Source organism: Mustela nivalis (assembly GCF_964662115.1).
Source record: "Mustela nivalis genome assembly, chromosome: 3".
Taxonomy (NCBI): Eukaryota; Metazoa; Chordata; class Mammalia; order Carnivora; family Mustelidae; genus Mustela; species Mustela nivalis.
In genome coordinates this window covers 84,521,905-84,527,955 of record NC_139022.1, presented here as the reverse complement: position 1 = coordinate 84,527,955, position 6,051 = coordinate 84,521,905, and positions in this window count along the sequence as shown.

Genomic DNA, 6,051 nt, shown 5'->3' with positions numbered 1-6,051 from the left:
AGTTTTAGTGTAAACAAAATTAAGTATAAATGTGAATTCAGAGGTGCCTGGATGGCTCAGTCAGTTAAGTGTGTGCCTTTGGCTCCAGTCATGATCCTAGTCCCAAGTCCCACACTGGGCTCCTTGCTCAGTGGGGAGCCTGTTTCTCCTGCTTTCTCTCCCCCTGCTTGTGTTCTCTCTCTTTCTCTCTCTCTGGCAAATAAATATTTATTATTTGTTAAAAATTTTTGATTTAAATTTATTTTAAAAATCTATTCATTTTAAATTTTATTATTTATTAATTAATTCAGTGTGAGATTAAAATTAAGCAATATTTAGGAAATTATTACTGTTCCACCCACCTGAGGGGTCTCTTTGGTCTTAACTAAACAATCATAATATAACTATAGAATTTATGCATCTAGAGCTATTTTATAGCTTTGACCAAAAGGGATCTTTTTAGGTGTACACGTTCAAACTCAAAAGATAACTGTGGCCACACGCGGCATGGGTTGGCTGCTCCAGGGGCTATTAAACAGGAGCACTGGACTGCCGGAAAACCATCAGGCAGTCCCCCTTAGCAGCGGAAGTCCTGTAGCAGTTCCTCCAATACAGTTCAGGTGCAAGGTGATGACATCCTTCTCAGGCCTTAAGGAGCCACTACCTCTTACAACAGTTCCCTAATACAACTTATAGGGTCCCCACAAGGGACCTGTCAGTTTTAAGAGACCCCATACCCAGAAGAGCCCAAAGCATGAAGTTCCCATCAGGTTATTTATAGTGCATTTCGTCCAGATACAATTTAGTAGCCAGGAGTCATTTTTGCCACAGTAAAGTTGCCTAGAAACCTAGCTGACCTTCCTCCCCTCATCAATTATTATGATGACATGGTTAGAAAGCATAACTAACGGGGCATTCTCATGCAGTGAAAGAAAAGTCTTGTTAATCCTTTCATTTTCATATGGTAAGCCTCTTTCATCCTTTGTAATGACTGGTAAAGCATTTTTACTTAGTGGAGCATATTTGATACCACCGTTCTGTGTATTTGATATGTGAGACTGGTTTACCTTTCCATTCAGGCTCATGAAGTCAGAGTTGTGTCTGTTGCTGTTAGTCTGAGGTTCATACCTAGGGACCATTTAACTTAATCCTCTGAACTTTGCCACTGTTTTCACCACAGGTTCATACCCAGGGACCATTTAACTTAATCCTCTCAACTTTGTCACTGTTTTCACTGCAAAAACTTAAGTGAGAATGTATGATGAGGCCATGTTTTAGGTTCAGTGTAGAGAGACCAGTATAGGCAGAAGTCTTTACAAGGCATACCCTGTTGAGAGTTACTGAGGTCTCCATAGCAAAGGTATGTTTATTTTAAATCTACAAACTTTAAAATTGAGTTTTGCTACAGTATGTATGAGTTTATAAATAACAACTTTTAGTTAGGAACATTGTCAGGAAGACAATGTAATCCTACTTTAGAGAGTTCATTCAGTGAATCTTGACTAGAGCCCAGCAATATGCACCTTCCATAGCACGTGCACACACATGCCCGGAGACATAATGTGACCACATGAAAGTAACAGCTCTCTCTCCCTTGAGTCACACTCTCCGAACCTAGACCCAGTGGTCCTTTATGTGGAAACAGATTTCAGCTATAGGTAACCAGGTAACTACTGTTTTCCTTCCTTTTGTCAGCACAGGTTATCTGTGGTAGGAGATGCCATTAACAAGATCACTTGATCTAGAAGAACCGCCATGGGTGGTCACCTCTTGAAAAGTTACTAGACATACTTTAGAGACATAACCTTACTACCAGACATAAAAGGGATATTGTAGAGAAAGTACTGGCTTGTTTAAGATGACAGAAATAGAGATGGTGATCTAAGAATGTTAGTTCCGGTTTTTAATTTCCCTCTTGGAACTTCACAATATACTATAGTAGTAAAGGAGACTATTTAACATAATCTTTCTGAGGGGAGCCTGGGTGGCTCAGTGGGTTAAAGCCTCTGCCTTGGGCTCAGGTCATGATTCCAGGGTCCTGGGATCGAGTCCCGCATTGGGCTCTCTGCTTGGCAGGGAGCCTGCTTCCTCCTCTCTCTCTCTGCCTGCCTCTCTGCCTACTTGTGATCTCTTTCAAATAAATAAATAAAATCTTTAAAAAAAAAAAAAAAGGCGATCTTTCTGAAGAAAAAAAGAGGACATACCACTCTGGACCTTATGGAAATAAAGATTATAATGTGAGTGCTGTGAACAGCTAGCTGGGACAACGAGTGAATGTCAGTGGGCAGAGGGCTGCTTTTTGGAGTGATGAAAATAATCTGCGACTGTGTGATAATGATGATTCTTCAACTCAGTGAACCTACTGACAACTATGGCGTGCTTTGACTGGGTAAGTTGTGTGGTACGTGAAATGTATCAGTAAGGCTGCCTTTTAAGAACTAAAGCAGTGGTTGGGATGCCTGGGTGGCTCAGTTGGTTAAGCAGCTGCCTTCGGCTCAGGTCATGATCCCAGCGTCCCACATCGGGCTCCTTGCTCAGCAGGGAGCCTGCTTCTCCCTCTGCCTCTGCCTGACATTCTGTCTGCCTGTGCTCGCTCTCTCCCCCTCTCTCTCTGATAAATAAATAAAAATCTTTAAAAAAAATTAAATTAAAAAAAAAAGAACTAAAGCAGTGGAAGAAAACTCAGAGATCTACTAAAAGTGTTTGTCTGGGGTGGGGGTATAGAACTGAGTGGACAAAAGCAGGGATGAGAATGAGAATTTTTTTTTAAAGATTTTTATTTGGTTTAAGTTTTTTGAGCCATATAAACAAATTGAGTATTCAAAATGATAAGATGTATAGAATTGTGGGAAGTCATAGTGAAACAAATGAAAATAAAGTAATGTAGTTAATGTTAGCTGTTAGTGGAGGCCCTGAACAATAACACAAAAGCAGTCCCGTTCATCAAAGAAGGTAATAAATAACTAAGGAGCAGGCGGTTGAAGGGGAAATGGAAAAAATTTTTTTACTTGGATCATGGTTCAAACAATAATCTTTCCCTCTAATATGGCAATGTGTGCATTGTTTCTTTTGTTTGCCCTTGAGAAGAACTACATCCATGCAAGAAGAAGTAATTGGTTGAAGATCAGGTAAGTTCTGGGTGTAGGGGCCACATGTAACGTGCTATACATCCGCATGCCATGTCATAATCAAAACATGACCCGTGTGGAAACTGAGGGGACAAGAGGGCTTCTGATGCTCAGAATGGCAGTTGGAAGAAGAAACAAACATTTTTGTAAAATTTCTCAAAATGTACGTTCCTCACGTGTGGGCACATCTGTGTTGTGCTATTTGTATCTCTGTAATGACTGGCTAGTACATAACCAGAGGAACAGTTTCACAGAGGTGCCACAGGGCATGGCCAGCTGATGGGAAGCCAGGTGGCAAAATCCTAAGAGCTCTAGTGGGTGCAAGAGTTCATGAGAAGGGGCCAGAAGTTTGAATCCCCGGGCCCTAGGAAGAAAGGGTTGTATGACATCACACTTATGGGAAGTAGCCTCAGGAGTGTCCTTGATACCTCTTTGGATCTGGTTCTAAAAGAATTGAAGATGCATTACTTTCCGTGTTCTCAAATTCTCTTCTGGGGCTACCTGTTACAAGGTTGACTGGGGACTCTGATGGGGTCTTTACGGGAATTCAGTTCTTTTTTTCACCTGACTAAATTGCTGTTTGAGTCGCACCTCAGGCCAGGGTTCCGGAAATACTACACAGTTTCTTAATTAACTTACTAATTCTCTAAATAAACCTGTACATCTGCTATGGGATCCTAGGCATTAGGATGTAGACACCAAAAGGACACACACCCTAACCTCGTGGATCAGTGGTCTGTCCATCCTTAAGAGGCCAACCTATGAAGAAGTCAGTGTGAATGTGCTAATAAAATCCAAGTGCTGTAAGCACAAGAGGTGGGGGAAAGGGGGGAGGGAGAGGGTGGTTAAGTTACGGACATTGGGGAAGGTATGTGCTATGGTGAGTCCTATGAAGTGTGTTAACCTGGCGATTCACAGACCTGTACCCCTGGGGCTAATAATATATGTTAATAAAAAAATTTAAAACAATTTTTTAAATGCACAAGAGGGACTAGAAAATGGTCTTGGATGCAGTCAGATGCCTAAAGGGACCAGGCAGATAATGGCAGTAAGTGAAGGGGGTGGGGGGTCAGGTAATGCGAAGTGGTGGTGTCTGGAAAGCTCTGTGCCATCTAAAGGAGTCAACATCTAGACTCTGGGCTCAGGGATGGAAGAGAGATACAGCTTTCACTGGGCATCCTTCATACCTTCAGAATTCTGTACAGGCTCATTTGTTACCTAGTCAAAAATACTTTCTAGGGGAAATAACCATGACTCAGCCCCAGCCAATTTTTTCCTCCTGGGAATGTAGTCCCTCTGGTACCAAATATTTTGATACTGAAACTGGGTATTTAAGTGAGTTTCCCTAGGGATGCCTGGGTGGCTCATAAAGTTAAGTGCCCGACTCTTGAGTTCAGGTCATGATCTCAAGGTGTGGAATCCAGCCCTGTGCAGAACTCTGCATCAGCCGTGGGAGTCAGCTTGAGATTCACTTTCTCCCTCTGCCTCTGCCCCTTTCTCCACCCCCATTCCCCCAACCCCACTCCCACATGTTCACTCGCTCTCTGAAAATAAATACAATCTTAAGTGAGTTTTAAGTTTCAAATGTTGACATCTAATTTTCAAAAACCACACAGGCTATGCAATTCAGTGTACAGAATTGTTGAATCACTATATTGTTCACCTGAAACTAACATTGTATGTTAACTATACTAGAATTTTTTTTTAAGATTTTATTTATTTGACAGAGAGACAGATCACAAGTAGGCAGAGAGGCAGGCAGAGAGAGGGGGAAGGAGGTTCCCTGCTGAGCAGAGGACTCAATCCCCAGACTCTGGGATCATGACCTGAGCCAAAGGCAGAGGCTTTAACCCACTGAGCTACCCAGGCACCCCTATACTAGAATTTTAAAAAGCCTGGGAACTCATTAGAAAGGCACATCGTTAGGACCTGTTACAGACCTGAATCCACCTTTGGGGAGGGCCTAGCAATCTGTTTCAGCAAATCCTCTGGGGACTGTGATAAATGCTGAAGTAGGAAAACCACTGCTTCTCATAGTATTGCAAGGTGCATAGAAATTAAAAAGAGGTCCCAGTAATAGAATTCTACCAAATTTTAAGGCTATGCAGGAGTTTTCAGGGGCACTAGGAGTAAAAGGGTTGTTCTTTCAACCGATAAAGGATATCCACTAAAAATCTACAACGCATATTCTTTTTTTTTAAGCTTTTTATCTTTTTTTTTTAAGATTTTATTTATTTATTTGACAGACAGAGATCACAAGTAGGCAGAGAGGCAGGCAGAGAGAGAGGGAGCAGAGAGCCTGAGGCGGGGCTCTATTCCAGGACCCTGGGATCATGATCTGAGCTGAAGTCAGAGGCTTTAACCCACTGAGCCACCCAGGCACCCCTACAACCCATATTCTTTAGGGTGAAAGTTTAGAAGAATTCCTACCGAAGTCACTATACAGTATCTATTATCATTGCTTTAAAGCAACATTGTTTTAAATATAATCAATGTGACAAGACAATGAAATGACCATAAAAAAACAGTCATAATATTCGGAAGATACAAATATCTACTTACAATATACAAGAGGATTTACAATCATGTATTAAAAACAGACCAGAAGGAGTACTGGACATCATCAATAAAAATTCAGGAGATAGAATTTTAAGTTCAAAAAAATCCAATCCATAAAGGCAACAAAATCTTTTAAGGTGTTACAATAAATATATATTGGACAAAGAAGCACACAACATTATAAATGGAAAGTAAGGTTGATTTGGGAGAATTTTGTAGGCAGAAAGGTCAGCAGCATGGACATCCTCTGGACATCCTACAAAAGGAATTGCTGGTTCAGCAGCAGCTGGGTGACTCATGGAAAGTGCTTCAAAGGAGAACAGTTGCCGTAACAGCATACCTGGTAATAGAAAGGTGAGGAGGGGCTGGTGAATACCTACTTGCA